Source organism: Melanerpes formicivorus, unplaced genomic scaffold (genome assembly GCF_026170545.1).
Source record: "Melanerpes formicivorus ecotype bairdi unplaced genomic scaffold, bMelFor1.0.p_v2 SCAF_37, whole genome shotgun sequence".
NCBI lineage: Eukaryota > Metazoa > Chordata > Aves > Piciformes > Picidae > Melanerpes > Melanerpes formicivorus.
This window is the reverse complement of record NW_027142389.1, coordinates 5,185,722-5,205,025: the sequence shown is the minus strand read 5'-3', so window position 1 is coordinate 5,205,025 and position 19,304 is coordinate 5,185,722. Positions and strand designations below refer to the sequence as shown.

General features: G+C 40.6%; 1 protein-coding gene across 2 annotated transcripts in view; it reads right to left on the bottom strand.

Annotated features, from left to right (window-relative positions):
* DACH2 (dachshund family transcription factor 2) overlaps positions 1-19,304 on the bottom strand; it is a 265,668-nt gene that overhangs the window by 92,914 nt on the left and 153,450 nt on the right. The gene's annotated exons all lie outside the window — the stretch shown is intronic.

The window sequence follows — 19,304 nt, the reverse complement described above, 5'->3', positions numbered from 1 at the left end:
CTACAGGTTATCATTATCTTCAGATTTCTATTTGTTATTTAGATTCCAAATATCTTTTGTGGCAAGAATAAACCTTTTAGGCTACATCATTTTGGCTGGTCATCCTAACTGATAAAAGTGTTCACACACTTACTAGAGAAGATGAAACAGTCTATACACTTCACTTTTTTTCCTAGATAAGGGAAGAGGGATTACTCTTTTGAGTGAATTTCACATTATTTTCAAGAAGTTCAAAACACAGGCATCAGCACCTGTGTGACTTGCCTGCCCACCTGAAGATCTGCACTTTTGCTCCTTCTCTGAACCAGTTCCAAGGTTTGAGGCACAGCCAGCAATAAACTATTGTCAGAACTTTTTTTCCACTTTATACTTCTAATCCATTTGCAAAGAATTCACATGTATAGAAACACAGACATCATTTGGGCTGGAAGAGACCTTTAAGATCATTGCATCCGATCCTTAACCCAGCACTGCCAGGTCACCACTAAACCATGTCCCTCAGCACCACATTTACATCTTTAAAATCCTTCCAGGGATGGTGACTCCCCCACTTCCCTGGGCAGCCTGTTCCAGGGCTTAACAACCCATTCAGGGAAGATTTTTTTCCTATCCATTCTAAACCTCCCCTGTGCAATGTGAGGCCATTTCCTCTTGCCCTTTTGCTAAAGTGTTATCTAACATGACCACAAGAAGCCATTTGTGCTACTGAAAGGCAACAAAAAACCTGAGTCTGAATGCAGAGCATTGTTTCATTTCCAAAATACATAGAGATGAACCAAGATCCCAGTGGTAAATATTTTCATCTGAGTTTTGACACTGTAAGTCATAAACTTTACTCTAGGTTAAATATGCAGAAGAGTAAAACAACTCTTCCTAAGGAGACTAACAGAGAATGGAAAGTGAATTCAGACCTTTAGTAAGATGCTTAGTGAAAAGACAAGACACAAAAATTATCTGGGGCTCTGGATAAAAAACCCAACAAACAAACTTCTACTGAACAGTTGTTTCACAAATGTAACGAAGGCAGAAAAGGTACTGAGGAATAAACAAGAAAGAACAAAAAAGTCCCAAAGTCACCATGATGCCGCCTGCAGAAATTAAAGGTAATTATTCTCAGGCATTTTTGAGCTCCCTAACCAGACACAGCTGCCATGAGGACAACAGCCAAAAAACAGTGATGTATCAGAAATCTATGCTGTGCCATCTGCCACACCAAAGTCACTTTACTTCAGCATTTAAAGTTTAAAGAGTAAAGCACAGTCCTAACGTCGAAAGTACTCCAGCCTGATGATCCTGAGCAGTCAGGCAGAAGCTTGGAGCAGATACAGCCAATACAGTTTCCAAGGTCAGCATCAGCAAAGTGTCCTCTTATTCCCTTATTGCCCAGTTTAGATAATTTCTTATTTGAACCTGATAGCAGTAAAAGCCCCAGAATCTGACTGTATGAGGCTCTTTAAAACACTGTACTAACTCTGCAGCATTTCTGAAAGCTAATAAAACTGAGGTTAAAGCAAATGGTTTCAGCAGTAAGGGTGTGCTCCTGATGGCAATGACGGAAGAAAGCATACAGCAAATCACCCGCTGGCATAATCTTCACTTAAGGCTACTGCTGCGGCTAACGCTACTGAAGCTGCTACTTAATTTAACTATTAATAAAACTCCCTTCTATAATTGACTCAGCTCTGGCTAGCTGTGGCAAAGAGAGCTATTCTTCAACTGATTTATCTAAAGATCTACAAGGAACTGAAGAATGATTTCCATCCTCTTGGATGAATCATTATCAGCAGCAGAATCTCACTTAGAGCACCTCCCTTTGAAAAACACACTTGCAAACTGCCGTAACATATATGTCTATTGCTCTGCTTCCAAAAAGGGATCACTGGGAAACCTGACATGCTGGATTACATACTTCAAAGCTTCCCTTTTTCCCCCTCTCCATTTACACTTTAAATTTCCCTTCCTCCAGTTATCTTCTGCCAGCTGTGATCAATCACTAACCACCCAGGAAATGAACTATGTACCACTTATTATCAAACACGTACAACCTTCACAATGCTAACAACAACGAAAAAGCCCAAGTTTCACCCCAGCTGCAATGATTTGTTTTCAAAGCTGCTAGCAACCATGTGGCCTGTGGAGCTTGTCCTACTAACAGCGGCCCAGAACCCACCAGTTGCCTTGGCTGCAAAGAGCAGCTCCTTGAAGAGCTGATAGGGATCTTTGAGCGAGACACATCAGCGCTAGCACAGAATCTCAGAGCCATGTTCTGGGTCAGCTCTCTCCATACGTGAATCCTGATTACAACTGCATAACAGATTGTGATGGGGTGCACTCAGGTACACCTGCATCGTGCATATGGCAAAACAACAACTGCCATTAGTAATCTTCATTCTCCAATTCCAGTTTTGTCAGGACACTGTGTACTCTCCCTTTGACATGTCTGCCTAACTCTGCTGTGCCACACAGACTTAGCCCTGAAACAACCCTCCAAGGACGCACAAACCAGCACAATGCTCAGGTTGCACTTCAGTAGAATTCTCTAGCTCTATTCTGAATCACAAATAAAATATACATAAGCACCAAACAGTTTTCAAATCAAGGGTTTAGATCCAACTTAGGACCATATTCAGGCTACCCAGCATGGGGAAGACCTGCTGCTTGTGGGGCACTGCAGCTGGAAGAGACCTGAATATACAATGAGGCTTGGTGAGGGCTGGACCCACTGAATACATCCTCGGCTCCTAAAGCCAATGTACCCTGTAGTACTTGAGAGAACATGAAGACCATCCCTTGCCTGAATCCTACTAAAGTTAGTGGTTAATTGTTTACTCAAACATCCCCTATGTAGGCAAAAACACTACTGAGGATTATTTCCTCGAGAAATCTCATGCATTCTTCCAACAAAGAAAAGCATTTTTACTGCATGGCCCAAAGATCACAACCCCAGGGTCACTTGTAGTATATCACCCTCAGGGCCAAGGCAGTGCTGAACCCAATCACTTCCCCAGCAAGGTGCTGGGAGGACAGTGTCTCTTGCCTCAACTTAGCATCACAATGTACTCATTAACCTTGGAGACACAAGCAAACAAAACTGAGCTATGTTCCCATACAGTGCTACCTAGGATGTCTTGTGTGCAAGTGAATTTTCTAAGTTTAACTAATGTCCAGTCACTGAAAATTGGATTTTGATGGTGAACACAAGGACTCTGAGCATTTTAAGGTGACCCTGAGTGTCTGCTAATCTTGTGCTCTAGCTACAGCTATTTTTTTCAGTTAGGTAGACTGTGCTCCTCCTTCGTATTAGTTTGAAAGCTTTTCTGTCAAAACTGTGAACAAGAAAATTAACTAAAGGACTACTATGAGTAATCAAATCTTGAGGTTTGTAATTAATTAAATGAAATGGTGAGTCAGTGAACTGAAGAATGGTCTTATATTAAAACAAAACATTTAATTAAATTAACAGTCAACACACTGCAATTAATAATACTCAAAAAGAAAAATGAAAACCAGTTTAGCCTTGCTGTACTATTTCAGTCTAACAGTCAAGCATTGTGCATCAGCCTGTCTGTTATTTGCATTCAAAAGTGCTATGGGTCAAGCATGATGTGCTAAAACAGGAATAACGAAACATCTGGCCCTATGAAATGTTAATACCAGACACCATATTGCAAACACTGCAAACAACTCTGAAACATCCAATAAATTAGGCTTTGGAAGACTGAAAAAGGATGTCCTTTCTTTCCCACTCTCTTCAATAAGGAAACTGATATAAATACATAGATATAATGTACTTAATGTTTTCAGAATGCCTGAAACAATTTACTAATTAGTTTAATCATTCACATTGAAAGATGGAGACTTCTCTGTAGCTGAAATGAATCATCCTTGTTTAGGTAGGTAAAACCCAGCTACTAACACAAAGGACAATGAAACCAAATTCTTTGACTAAGAACTTTAAAATGACAAAGTGTTAGAGCAGTTTGCAGACAGGTCCAAATACATCAGCCTTATTGCTGCAGACTTCTTCTATTCTGTAAACTGACCTGACTAGAAACTATTAAAAAAGTTTTAGTTGTAGGCATGTTCTGTGTCCAAAGGCTGCTCAAAGATATCCTGGCTGCCATTGCAAATAGCTCATAATAATCCATCAGCACGAAACATTCGAAAGAAGAACTCAGCAACTGGCCACTGCAGGCAGAGGATGGGAACTCAGCCTAAGCGCTGCAGCACTGAGCTTCATCACAGGCTAAAGTGTGTGAGTATTCACCCCAGGCCCTGGGAAGACACTTTGGAGCCCAGACTCTGCTATATTCATTTGACATCCATCTGAAAGACTGGAAATATTTTTAACATAAACATTTTCTATCACATCTCTGTACCTGAGAGGCCTCATATCCTTTATCCACATAAAGACCTGTCAGATTTCATGTCTGAACTCTGTTAGAAGTGTACAGACATTTGAATCCCAAATTTGTGCTTACACCTACGTTAACATGAGCACTCATGTCCAAAGAGAGAGCAATATCCATCTGCACATTTTAGACTTCAGATCCACAAGGGTAGCTTTTATCTTATGACAAACAAATTACCTCACAGAAAGGAAACAGAAAAATCAGAACTATGAAGAGCACTGAGAGGGTTACAATAATTTTTTTTCCTTTCATTCTTACAGTGTCTCATGAGAAGTGATTAATTTTGTGACATTTCCTGCTCCTTTTTACAATCTATGCCATGAGAATGATTTGTCAAGACTGTAATGCGTAATACTTTTAGTATGCTGCACTGCTGTGACCTTTATCTTCTTCTGTATATTTGATTGACTGACCACTCCACTTTTAATCTACAGGTTTCAGAAGATTGAAGCATACACGAGACAGACACATCAGCCACTGAATTATTGTTGAAAAGATCACAATCACTTCATACAGATCATCTGAATGTTCTTCAGTGCATATCTGATGCAATTTTTGCAGCCATGTCATTGAAAATTTCCAACACAAAATGAAAGCTCTTACACTATGTGGTGTACTTAAAAAGTGCTTTCATACATCGAGGGTGACAAATTCGTGCTATAGGACTCAGATTTCAGTACAGATAAGACAAGTTAAACTAAATGCCCTTAATCATCCAAACTCTCAAATGATCTGCATATGACTTCATGTGCTCTCATAGACTAGAGATCACAGTTCTTTTAGACAAGAACTTGCAGAATTACAAACACAACCCAAAACACGTTGAATTACTTCCAGAAAGCAACGATGAATTTCACCTGCAGATAAAAAAAGATTAACCCCAGAGTGCTAAACATTCACAAGTCAGAGGAAAGACTACAATGGTCGTTATCATCAGCCCCAGAAGAGAAACAGACCTTGGGCACAGGGATGCTTCAGTGTTGAGACAAAGCAAGACACTGGCACATGGTGCCAGCACTGGGCACTATCTTGCAGTGAGGCAGCCCAGGTTGCCATCTCAGACTGAGTTCAGTCATATTCAAAAGAAGCTGGACTGCCAATGTCCTGGAAAGCTCACACACAGAGCAATGGATGCACTAACAGGGCTTAATGGCCACCTTCTCTTGGACTTCAGAGTTCACTGCATATGCTGCTGATGGCAGGATTTAGTTCTCCATTCTGAAATACACTTGAGCTCATGGGAACCTAAAATTATGTCATAAATGCATTTAAACCTAATAGCCCTCATATTCATCATGGACATTCTGTAGCATCTCTATAATCACAGGAGTTTGTCATGATGCATGTTCTGCCATCTGAAATTAGAATTGGCTGTTGTTATTTTTCACTCCATGTTTAGTCCTTTCCCATTAAATCAGTTTCTGTGGGTTTAAAGCACTTCTCCATAAGCAGCAACCACAAGGAAATTGCTGAAGTTTTTGGAGGTCCTTTTAGATAAGTACCAAAAAGTTTGAAAGCTTATCTGGAGTTGGCACAAATCTCTCGAGTTTGTAAGATTAATTGGGCTGGAAGGTCTTCTGAGAATAAGGATATCTTTGTGAGTGATTTCATGCCACTTCCTACTTGCAGCTGGAAAATACCATACAAACATTTTTTTAGTATCAGATGGCACAGCTCCATTCTGTCCCAGCTGTCCAAAATCACAACTTTAAAAACAGTGTATTTCAAGGATTTCAAGTGAATACCAAGTTCCATAAATTCATCATGCTCCCGTATTGCAGATGTGACCTCAGCATACTGTCAGGATCAGCACTGCTAGTACAGACTGGATTGCTCAAATATTAGCCCTGTGAGCTGCTGTTCAGCTGGACCAGCCTGACCAACCCCATGGGCTTTCACAGATGCCACTGCACAGGTCCCTTACCTAACCCCTCTAAGAAGATGAAGTTTTAGAGAGGAGAAATGTTACTGCAATCCTCCCTCTGCTATTTTCATGGATTTGGAGCAAATAATAATTTCATGCTATCACTCACCAAGCCACAGACAATAGCAGTGAGCTCCCTCTAAACATGGCAACTGCACCACAAAACTGCTTGCAAGCAAATACTGAATGGACTGTTCTCCACTATGGTTCACACTGGCTAGAAGGAGGGAAAACACTTTACAATTCTGGAATCCAAAATACCTTTGAGCTGCAAGCAGTTTTGCAGCAATCCCTCCACAATCAATTTGAAACTCAGAGGGATGGTTTGAAAAGCTTAGGTTCTTTTCACCAAAACTCCTGGGAACAGACCATCAGCTGGGCTGCCATCTAGCGCTAGCTGGCTCCTCCACTTACAGACCTTTGCAGAATCATCCCCTACGGAGGATTTCTTCCATAGGAGCTATTTTGAAGACCTCTGGCAGAACAGAAACTGAATGCTATGATAACACAGTTACTGCTGGCTCTTAACTACTTAAGGCTGAGAAAATTTTGGCCAGTTCCTAAAACCCACAGAACCAGTATTGCTTATTTGATGAACCACAACCTAAGTGATGAAAAAAGGGAGTCCAGGCTCTCCTCTCCAAATGACATTTAATTAACAGAGCCTCAAAATATGCAAGTTGAAAAGCAGAGTCACGTAAGAACATAAATTCAAAGAATATTCTTCTGAGACTTCTAACCACTTCCCAATTCCAACTGGTGAATGAAAGCAAAATATTAGCACTTGAAGGCAATGTGAAATACCACAGCTTATCCACAGTGAGAAGTATTTCTGGATGGCATTAGGATAGTCTAGTAAAGCAGCAACTTCTCTGGCAAGTGAAAATTCAGGGGAGAGCTCCAGCTTTTACAATTACTATCAACTTGACAAAAGATGCACAAACATTACTTCAGGTTTCTTGGAATGTTCCCAAATGAAATAAGGGAGCAAAGCCTAAACTCCAGATCTCCACCTCCTCAAGTGGGGACTCTTTCTCCCATACACTTTTTGAATGACAAACCTCTTGTGGTGGGGGGTTTGTCTTCTTTTTTTTTAAGTTCAGGGAGTGGAAAATGCACCCATCCCAAACAGTTATAACCTGGTGCTTCTCACACTCAACAGCAACGTAGCTTTTGCCACAAAGTCCCTTTTGGATTGATCATCTCAAGTAGAATTCTGTAGTGAGTCGGTGCCAGCGGTGTGTGTCAGCACACACGTGCCGTGTACTTCTCCTTTCTAAGAAGAAAATGCAGTATTTTAGGGTAGTTTATTTTTATTTCAGCAGGGTTTGGACAGCAATCCAATCAGCCATGCTTGGGAAAGGACAGGGTTTCATGCAGCTTTCCAGCAAATTTCCAAAACAACCAAGTCAGGCAGCAAATGCTGCCCAAACGCTTTCTTGGCTCACAGCTGAGTTGCTGCTTTGGGCTCCTTCTGCAAACAGGCGATGGATAAGTGAACTTCTGATACTGCAAAGGACAAATGAGGAAGCAGACCACAGGCTGAAGGAACCCAATGCAACTTCCAGCTGTGTCTAGACCATAGGTGAAGAAACACAAAAAGCTGCATTTTCCTCTGGGGCATAAATTGCTGACTATTGATGACACAAGCAGAGTGTGCATGGACCATGATTACAGAGGAGCCTGTGCCTTAACTTTTTTTTTCTTCTGAATGTTCTGATCTCTCCGTTGTTTTTTTTAGCTAGCTTCATACAGTTTTGTTGAAGCTTACTCATGCACATTTACTTACACAAATAACAGAGGAGACAAGTAATTTAGTCCAAATAGGTTAATATTTTCTTTGTTTATGAAGTTATGCCAGAACAGCTATTTCCATGCAAGGTAAAGAACATTTTTCAAAGCTGAAAAACTGACTGGAAGCTTATTTTCTTGTTCCAGGTGGTGAATAAAAATAACACGCAGAAGATGAACTACACCATTTTGTAAATCTTAAAGGATGTGTCTCTACTCATTGGTCAAGCTGAATTAACTTGCAGCCTCCAAGCCAAATGCAGGCTCACAAGAAGGAGAGGAATAATTTAGTCACTGAATTGAAACACTCAGTAATCTAAAATTATGCAAATATTCTCTTTGCCCTTGCAAATCTTTACAGATAAATCCTACTGGTCTATACTCCCAAGTTTGTATCACCGGAGCCGTTTTATTTCCTCCAAAGCTATGGCAACAAACATTTTTAGCTTAGGTTTTGTGCAGCTATTTCAGTAGTTGAAGTACATTCAGATCTTACAATAAATTCACAAGTTTTTGAGTTTTTTATATTCTAATTAACTAAATATACTTCAAACAAAGTCCAAGATGTACTGAGTTTTTGGGGGGGCCAATTCAAACAACTATTGCAGGTATCTATACACCTTGCTTTTCCAGAAGCCAACATTATGTAAGTGGCTCTCTGCAAGCATTCCATTTTAAATTGTGACCCTCTGCAGTGCTCAGCCATTTCTCAGTATCAACACTGCACTTTTTGTACAATTCAGTAGTTTATTGAAGAGCCACATTCTGTTTCTTCTACAGATACTGCTTTGAAATTAATCTCTTCAGCATTTATCTACTAGGCCCTTTAATTGAGATTTCCCTAACAGCGGCACTGCATTGATAAGAGTGGATTTAACAGTATAGTTATTGTGGATTAATCAGTAATTGACCAGCTCACTATGTTAAACAAATCTTAACTGCAGATTTATTCCTGTGTATAGCTTTAGGAACTGCTATGTATTGAGGAAAGGCTTACTCACTCCACAGCCGAGAAGCGAATGGGAGACGGTTAGGCTTCCCTAATGTGTAGGAATTACAGTTAACCAAGAAACAGCTTTATAATTGCATTCAGGAAATAAAGGCTGTAATATCCACAATCCTATCAGACCTTATTTCTTTCAAAAAGCCACTAAAGTGCTCATACTTGTGAAGAAAATTAACCTTTTTACTGATTAATCAGTAGGTAGCTTTGACTGGTGAAGAGAAAATTGTATTACAAACGAACAGCTACCTGTTATCAAATTACAAGGCGTTTTCATCAAAGCACCAAAAAATGCAGCACAGTGACCAGCTAAAGTGTTTCCACTGACCTGGGGGGATTTTTTCCAGTTAACAGCTTCTGAAGAATGCTTCCTTTTGATTCTTGTCTCTGACACAAAAATGATTGTCCCATTTAACCACTGTTCTATCACATACATCAGAGAATCCTATTTACTCACACACTGCTGGCACATTAAAACACAATAGTGTGATTGTCTCGGCAAGAAAATTTTAAAGATTGACTTTTTTTTCTTTTTCTTTTTCTTTTTTTTCCCAGGAAAGGGAGTAAGATCAAAAGCTAACTTTAATAGATGTTTGACTAAGGTCACACTCCTAGGAAATGGAACACTGAAGATGAAAGAGAACAAACAGATTTGGCTTTTGATCTCAGCCAAATGCATTTGGCATTGTTTAGGCTTTTATAAAATACTTCAACTTTAGGCCATATCATGACTAAAATGAATTGGTTGAAGTCCTGAGGTTTTAGTAGTTCAGTCTGACATGGACCAACATTTGGGAAAATTTCTCTCTTCAGTAAGAAAAAATAACAATAATGAAGTACTTAAGTCCAGGTGAAGCCTCACTACTGGTGCTAGTGCCAGGCAGGCACATACAATTGTAAGAATACATTTTCCTAATCCTCGTCAACTTTAAGAACTACTAAAGAACTAGAGCTGTTAAATCAGTACCACTGACACTCCTAGCAAGAAATTCTAGGGGGAAATGTAGGGAGGTTTTAGAATGATTCATATAAAACAAATAACTGTGTTTCTAGCCAAGACTGCCTATCAGATCCTTTTACCAAATTATTCAACAGCTCTAATCCTCCTAAAAGTACCGTGGGCAGCCAAATCCATGAACTAAACAGCAGTAAGGGAGGAGTGGATTACAATCAGCAAACTATTACTTTCAAATTCTTCAGTAATAATAGTGCTTCCTAACTGAAAACAACTTGCTTAATTAAGGAAAGAGCTGAGATAACATTCATTAAAGCAATATGCCTCAATTATTACTATTGTTAGAAAAAATTAATTCTCATTAGCCATTAGAAGCGCTGCAAAAACCTAGAAACCACTTAGTAAGCTACAGTCAAAATTTACAGAGGAGTTTCATCAACTCAGCCCTCTGACAAAAACCACTGATGGCAGGAAACGCCCCAGCCCCAGGCTTCCAATTTTCCTTTTAGAGTTTTGATAAGAATTAATGATTTATACCACAAAATATATTCAAATGGAAAATACTGTAACTGTGCTAGGCAAACATTTGGCCTTAGGAACTAAACAGAAATTTTACAGACAAGGGAAGAACTTCCTGATCTTACTTTCAAATGCTGGTATTTCTGTACTAAAAGAATGATCAAGGATCAAGAGCTGAAACTCCAAATATAAAATGTCAGGTATTTATCATCATTAAAGGAGAGATACCTGACCACAAAACCTAGAAGCAACCTAGGGAAGAAAGAGAAGATTTTCCATATACTTCTCCACTTATTACAGTACCTTTTCTCAAGGGCCACTTAAAACAAAACATGAAGGCACAAGAAGCCTCAGCCTTTTGCTCTCCAGCATTTAGCCATAAGTTTAACCACATGAAGCAATAACTCATTCTTTCTTTATATTATTTCTTTAAAAGTGAAACTATCACAGGCTTTTCACCCCCCACCCCCACCCCTTTTTTCTTCTTTTTGAAAAAGGGGATGGTTTATTATTCCTTTGTATGTTCTTATGCACCATACTTCTGCTGCTGGGGCAAGACGCATGATTTGCTGAACCCACCTGCAAGCTGAAGATCCCTGCAGACCAGAAAGCCCAGTAAGCGCAGGTCTGAGCCTCCCAGGTACTGAACACCTGCCCCCAGCAGTATTTTAGCCATGCCATTCTCACATATTACAAATATGCACTTCCCTTCATGCATTGAACCCACCTGCAGGTCCCTGTTGCACATCTAATAAACCTTTATGTTTCGCAGCACCTCAGTTATTTCTGTTTACTGTCACCGAAAGTCACCTTCGGCCAAACTGGGATCTTATCATTCACGTTCTATCCAACCTCAACTGCAAGACAGTAACAATCAACATGACTGCAAACCCAATGCTTGAAAAGCACCACCTTAACAGGCAGGGAATAGAAATGAGAAGGAAAAAAAAAGAAAAAGAACAAAGTTAATTCCAACCAATACAGGAAAGCTCTTCAGGAGTATCAAAATCTGTCTGCAAGGACAGAAAACATTGGGAATACACTGAGGATGGAAGCCATCAAAACAAACTGGATATTAGCTCAAGTGTAAAGATGTACATTTTAGAGCTTGAGGTTGTGTACACACTCCTTGTCTGTCCTGCTGACATAGAAGTAGGATGCAGATGCAGACTATGAGAAAAAACATGGGCCAGTCACTGCTGGAGCTTCCTTAACTGCTGCGGGAGGAGATGTGCTAAACCCCTATATGCCACAGGAATGCAGGAGAGGCCAAGGCACAAATGAAGACTTATTTTATGTATGCATACATACATACATATAGATATGCACACACACACACACACTTGTACATGGAGGGTGTGGTTTTTTACATATATATAACTAAAACACTCTATATACATAATGCATTCCTTCTCAGCAGGTTCTGCTGACGAACAAACAGCACCCAAAGTGTTTCTCCTTTCAATTTTATTTCCTCATGCATTGAAACCTGACTGTCCTTGAAGACAGGAGTATTTTCACATCTCTTCCCTTAAGACACTAAGCCTACAGAACTTCAATAAATAATTTCCTTTGTTTCAGGAGCTACACATGTGCTCTTCTGCAGCCTCTGTTCTGACTGAAGGAAACAAAAACATACAGCATTAATTATACAGCAGGTCTAGTCATCGCCACAATAGGTCTTGGTGTCAGTCCCATTCTTTTCACTGCATTTTACAAGTTTCCTGGAGAAGGTCTGAGTTTATTTGAAGATTAAACTACAGAATTCATTGCTGCTGGAATTTCCAAAGAAAACACAAACCCAGCAAAAAAAAAAAAAAATCCCTGTATGGAATAATTAGAAATTTACTGAATGACAAGAGAAAAAATGATAATTAAGTCAATTAGTAGAATACTGCACAAATAATTCAGATACATGGTAAGCAAAAGTCTCTTGAGTCTTCCAACTCCTCTGCTGGTGGGCTCAAGTTTCAAAATACTGCACTCCTGAAATAATGAAATAAAGAAACCTTTCACATCTCCTGCATCTGCTCCCGGGCAAGAAAAGGGATTGGGTAAAAAACAAGAGCGTATTTAGGGGTAAAAATTAATTTCTATCAAATAAAATACGTAAGAATATATAGGAAAATAGTGCTGGATTAATTTGGTTCTGAGTAGGCATCTAAAAAGACCAGCCCTGTCTGTCGGAGCACATCCCCAGACTGATTTATGTTACGAACACTGAGCTACTGAGATAGGTGCTTATATATCACATTTTCTAAGAGGCAACATGGGATCACACCATCTGGTACAGAGACATCAATAACTGCACCTTTTACAAAACAACAGCCAGAGACCATAGAATATCACTAGGAGGTTTTCTTTTCTTTTCTTTTTAAAGACAGGAATTTTCCCAAGTAAAACAGTGGCACAGAAAGGTGCACCAGGACTGCACCCAAGCCTTGCGGGCAGCAGCCAGAGTCCTCAGCGCCCTCACACCAGCCAGTTGCTGCCAGTGCACAGACCTGCAGTGACAGGCACGGGCAGACAGAAGCACTGGGCTGCTGTTGTATCAATGTTTAAGGTAAAACTTGAGTTTTCCTAACAGAATAATTTGCACTAGATAACATCATAGACAAAAATACTTAATTAGATTAAAATGTTAACTAGTTCCATGCTGAAAATATCCCATGGAACTGTTTTCTTCTCAACAATGTAAAACCTGGAACATATGCTGCTGTATTTTGCTTATTTATTGCTGGAAGGAATCCACCACGCAGAAGAGATGCACTCTCACAATGTATGCATGTCTAGACATAGACTGAATTTGATTTTCAGGACAGTCCAGACTCGGCAGCACTCGGAACTGCAGTGATGAAACACAACTGCATCCAATGAATTTCCCTGCTGTTCTTAGGGGCTTAGCACTAACACCTCCATAAACAGCACTGTATTATGATCTGTATTATGATCGTGTATGTGTCACAAAAGCATGAACAAACTTTCTGCCAGTTTTTCAGACAGCAAATTTGCCTGGAAGCCTTGGAGCTCCCAAACCTCTGGAATTAGGACTGAGTCATACAAGTGACAGTGAGGAAGAACATATTTTCATCCAACATCTGTGAAACCCTTCAGGCTGAGCAAAGTGAGAGTTAGCACGTGAACTGAGTTTCTATGTCAATTTTGTCGCTACAAGCAAAATATTTTAAGACTATAGAAACATAATCTGTAACCACTTCAACATGCATCGCTGTTGTTATTTATTAGAAGCTACATTTAGGGTGGAATTGAAGCATGAACAAGTTCTGGTAACTAGATGTAGGCTCCTAACATGGAAAAAAATTGCCCTGCACAATTTTAAACACAGGTGAGGAGAGATTTTCCTGTGTGCATACCAGCAGAACAAGATTTTGTTCTGTTATACCTGGGACAGGTACCCAGATTCACTGAATTTTGTCCAGGAGACTAAATATTGTTTTCCTTGAGCAAAAAAAATATTTAGCCTCTAGCTGTAAGTGCAGACAACACACTCTGCAGGAAATTAGTTATCTTTCCCTTCCTGAAAGAGCATAACATCACCAGTGATGAGCTGAAATGGTGCTGTAAACTGGTGCACAAATAACCAATCCGTTAAGAGTAATGCCCACCAGAAACCTTGGAAACTGGACAGCCTACTGCCTGTCCTTAGTGTCTTAAGTCAGTATGGAAAAATGAGAGGGCAATGAATCCAACTGGATTTCACTTGGCTTTACTCACAACTTCCAGTTGCATTCCCTCACAGATGACTAATTGTTGTCTTCCATTCTTGTCTTTTCTATTTGGTCAAACTGAACAGAAGGCAAAGATGTCTATTGTCCCCTGACACATTAGTATTCATTATGGTGAAAAGTAAATGAGAACTATTTCATCTTCAGAGCACTATCCTAAGACATTAACACCTAATAACAATATTAAAGTCGCATTACAGGCCTGTAATCTGTGGCAGTAATAATGCTGTCTAGTTTAATAAAAATACACATTAAAAGAAATATTTTGGCTATCCACTTTTAGGAGTTTGCAAACAACCTTATTATCAAGTTGAGGAGACTTCAGGATAGTTGGAATTACATTTTGAGAGCAGCACTGTTGCAGTCACAGCAACTTGCTTCCTTTGCCTGGCTTACCCACCCTCTCTGAGAGAGAAATGAAGCTGTTTTACCAAGATTTCTGATGTCAACACTTCTAAAAATAAAAGAAACACAATAGAAGTTGTTGTGGATCTTGAAATCAGTAACTAAGTAAATAATCATCATGAACAAGAGCCTAGGACGTCTCCACATCTCCCCCAAACATCTGCAGCACAGCCAGGACCTTGCTCACTCCTGAGACATCCCCTTACCAAATTTTTATTGGAGTTCTACCCAAGGGACCAACTCTGTGAGAGAGTTTGTCACGCAGTTCAGCAAACATGCTAATTACTGTGTAAATAGGAAAGTAATCTTTGAAGCAGGAGTCCTGCATATCAAAGATTTCTGGCCAAAACAAGCTGGCATTGGTTAGTTGTTACCAAACGTGGCACAGCGGGCGGCACTGGATACAGTGACGTGCTCCTGACACAGTTCAGTGGAGAGTGCATTTAGAAGTTAGTAAATAAAGTTGATGGCTGTGAGAGCTGCCCCTTTAATTTGCTAAAGACTTTGAAAATGTATCATACTAAGTCCTTGCTGGTTTACATTCACAAAATGGAGTGTCAGCCTCAAAGTTTCAGGAGCTCCAGCAGTCAGACCTGAACACATTCATCTGCAGGCACTGCCTTAGCCAATCAGGTTTTATTAATTAAGCTGTTTACCAAAAGCAAGAAATACAATAAGCATATTTTTGCTGTTGGCTTCACAGACAGTGCCATCAGCATTTTCAGAGTGCAAGGTAGTCTCACTTTGTGTTTGTTTTTGGCTGACTGATGACATTCCCTTGCCAATAATGTGCTGCTGCTTGCTCTTTTGTCTTTTTTTTTCAGACTGGCAATTGCTAGATAGAATTAACTGAAAGGTTTCTAAGTAGTATTCCAGCACTCCCTTATTAAAAGAACACAAACCACTCGAGAAATGGAATTCCCCTCATTCTATTTTATAAACTTTATGGCTCCTATTTGCCCCTTTTTTTCCCAGCTGCTCTCACAGCAGGTGGTGCTCAGACACAGTGGCAGATGACACACTAGATACTATCAATAGCAGGTGATGGCAGATGAGGTGAGCTGGTACAAAGGACAATGTCTTTCATTTCAAATTTCTGCTCTTTATCTTTCTTGTTGGCCTGGACTTGTGCATCTGATGAATGGATCAGCAGCTAGAATCTGGATGAGCAAATGAATAAGATGCACATCTCATTCCTCAAACCATAATGAAAGTCATTATGAGATTGGATTCATGCATTGAGATGACCCAAGAATATGTTCCTGCTTTTTCTATATATTACAATTTAGTGATCAAGTGACAGCATGAAGACAACAAGCACCACCCGCTCCTGACTGCTGGGAAAGCAACTCACACCAGGGTGGTGCTACTCGAAGCAGGTATTTAATATTAAAGGCATTTGAGAAATACATAAAACATGATCCAATCATATTTTTGAATAAACAGCTGCTGACAAAAGTGACAAAATGGAATTTCATGGGCAAGAAACCAAAATCTAAACTGACTTACCAGCAGTTGCTCAGTCCTTCCCTGCCCCTCCCCTTAATTAGCACGTGATGAGACCACAGACCCAACCTACAACAAGTATCTGCATACATCTGAGAGAAAAGGACACTATTATTTGTGTCTCATTGCCTGCACACATACCCACGCCTCTGTGTTGTCAGAACTGAGCACATTTACTGTAGGTACATTTCACTCCTCCAGAGTTACCATTAATTACAAATTGTAGTTGTGGTCACCAGTGCACTCTTTACATTCAAAAACCAAATAAACAAACCTGAAGCCACACAATATTATTGCAAAACCTAGTTTAAAACCTTTGAATGAAGATTTTTCCACCAAAACCCAGCTTTTTGTCAGAGGAAGAAAACCCTGGGCAGCAAAGAAGGCTGGCTGCGATGGAGTGAATATGCCCGTGACACCTGCCCCTGCACAAATGCAATGGATCTGGAAATGTGGGCAGCAGTGTGACAGTGGCATACAGCAGCATCTCCACCTCTCTCCTGCCAGAGCTGTCCTTGCAGTAACTACTCAGTGCTCCCTCAGTCAGAAAATCACAGATTCATACCATCAAGTCCAGCCTTTAACCCAGCACTGCCAGGTCACCACTCAGCCATGTTCCTCAGCACTACATTAAATGATCTTTTCAAACCCTCCAGGGCTGGTGACTCCACCACTTCCCTGGGCAGCCTGTTCCAGGGCTTGACTAGCAAGCAGGGGAGACTGACTTCCCATGGATGTTACTCATCTCTTCCTGCAAACTCATCTCAACAGAAGAGCCCAGGCATGAAGCCAAACCTTGCACACCTGTCTGCACACTCAAATGCTAATTAACCTAAAGTTACCCTCGAGGCTTCAGAGTTCCCCTTGACACATCCAGAAAAGGACCAAGGTGAGTATTAACTTCTCTTGTCATAAAAGTTCTCTCCCAAAAAAGAGCACTTCAAAAATTCTTGAAGGCCTTTATTACCTCTAGAAGCTGCAGGTGGATCATTTAGTGGCATGAACTGACAATTGTTCGGGAAACCTATTCACTTTCTTTGCTCAAGCCACGTCAAGTTTGCTCAAGCTTGTGTTTCCTCAGCCAGGCCATTAAGTGATAGAATGATATTTAGTGGGTAGAGAACCATTCCTTCATTCCCTCTCTCTCATGATGGAAAAAGATTGAATTTTCTTTCAATTATTAAAAGCCAAGAATAATGATACCCTAAAGAAGGTGAAAAAGTACAACAAAAATATATATCAGCTCTTACAGTCTGGACAATGAAATACAAAACTATGATGAAGAATGTCCACGATCAGCACATAATTTATTGATTGCCCTTTCTCAAATGAAGGGCCATCAGCTAGTTTAAAAGTAAAATTATGTGCTAAAATAACAGCAGAGAGAGATAAAAATTATGAGGGGGTCATGCAAGGGGAAAAAGATGTATTTTCAGCAAAGATTTTTAAATGAGATGGAGAGTCAATGAGGCAGAGAAGTACAGGAAAGCCCTTCCATGTCAGAAAGAACCACTGAAAAGCAGCTTCTTTTAGCATTAGTTGGGAAATGATGAGTGGCAGCACGGGAAAGAGAACTAAAAAAGCAAAGTAGATGCTCCTGAAATAAACTGCTGTGGTCCTGCTTTTTAGAATGTCTATTAATTACATTAGCATAATGGCAGGTGTCTGAAAGGCCAGACAAACCGGGGAGAGTTAAACAAATGACTTGCTAAAACGTGGTACCGAGTTATGTGACTAAACACCAGCTCAGGTTGTATAGAAATCACGAACTGCAGTACCCAGCTCTGCTGAACACAGAGCTTCAAAACCCTCCTTCCCCTGGCCAGGCCCAATCGCTGTCCCCACTGCATGTAGCCGTGCTCCACATCAATCTCTGTTACCAGTGTTACTGCCACGATCTCTCTTTCCATGCCAGGGACCTGCAATTTCCTGGTCACTAGGTACATCTGCTACCAGCTCATTGAATTCAGGGTCAAGTGAGGAAAAAACAGGTGAAAGAAAAATGGCAAGCACTTGACCATGGAGATGAAGTTCAATGAATCTGCAGCGAGAGGCAGAACATTTCACATAAACTGGAATAAAAGGTCAACTTTTAACAGTGCAACTAAATAAACACTGAGAGAATCTACCAGGGCCATAGGATGAATTCTCCATCATGTGATTTCTTTGAGCTGATACTGATTGAGTTTAGTTAGACATTAAGGCTTAACACAGGAAAAACAGAGTGACATTTCACAGCCTAGATGAGACAGAGGACTGCAGAGATTAGCAGTATGGTCCTCTAACACATCCCTATTTACTCATGCATGCAATCCAAGAGCAATCCAAGACCACAAGACCCCAACTGCACTGGAAATGAAACCTACCAAGTGTTGGATTCCTTGTGGAAGAGTCAGAACCATTGCAAATGGTGAAGCCTTGTGGTGTGTATAGCATGGAGGCAAACAGGCTGTTTCCCTGTGGCTGGAGTTTTCCACATTTATCCAAGATAATTAGCATCCTCATCTGGCAATAAAGTTGCATCCTTGAGGTTATTTTAATGCACCTTGAGACTATGATACTGCTCTTGAAGTACGGACTGAAGAGAGTTTATGCTTGTGTCCTTTACACAGGCATGTCCTGTGGGTCTGCTTGGTGTTGCAGGTGTCTGTGCAGGGGATGTTTCCAAGGACACACATTCTCACCAGCATCAAGCTGAGGTCTGCATCGCAGTGACAGGGGTCTGCAGGAGCCACATCAGCACTGAGGGCATCTGCCTGCACAGCCCATGGTGATTTTGGATCAGTGCTCTGCTCATCCCTGCTGCCTGCACAGCACACAACTTGCTCCCTGCTCTCCACCACACAGTCCCAGGGATGAGCACCTTGCACACTCCATGGCTTCCAGAAGACACAGCTCGCTCTGACCTAGCAGTTGGTGTCCTGCCAAAGCATCTGAGGATGATGTAGAATAGGATTTCTGTTCTTAAAACACAGCATAACTATGCTAACACTGTCACCTCCCATGTACCACTGGGGACTCCCCTTTCCTGCACTGACTCACC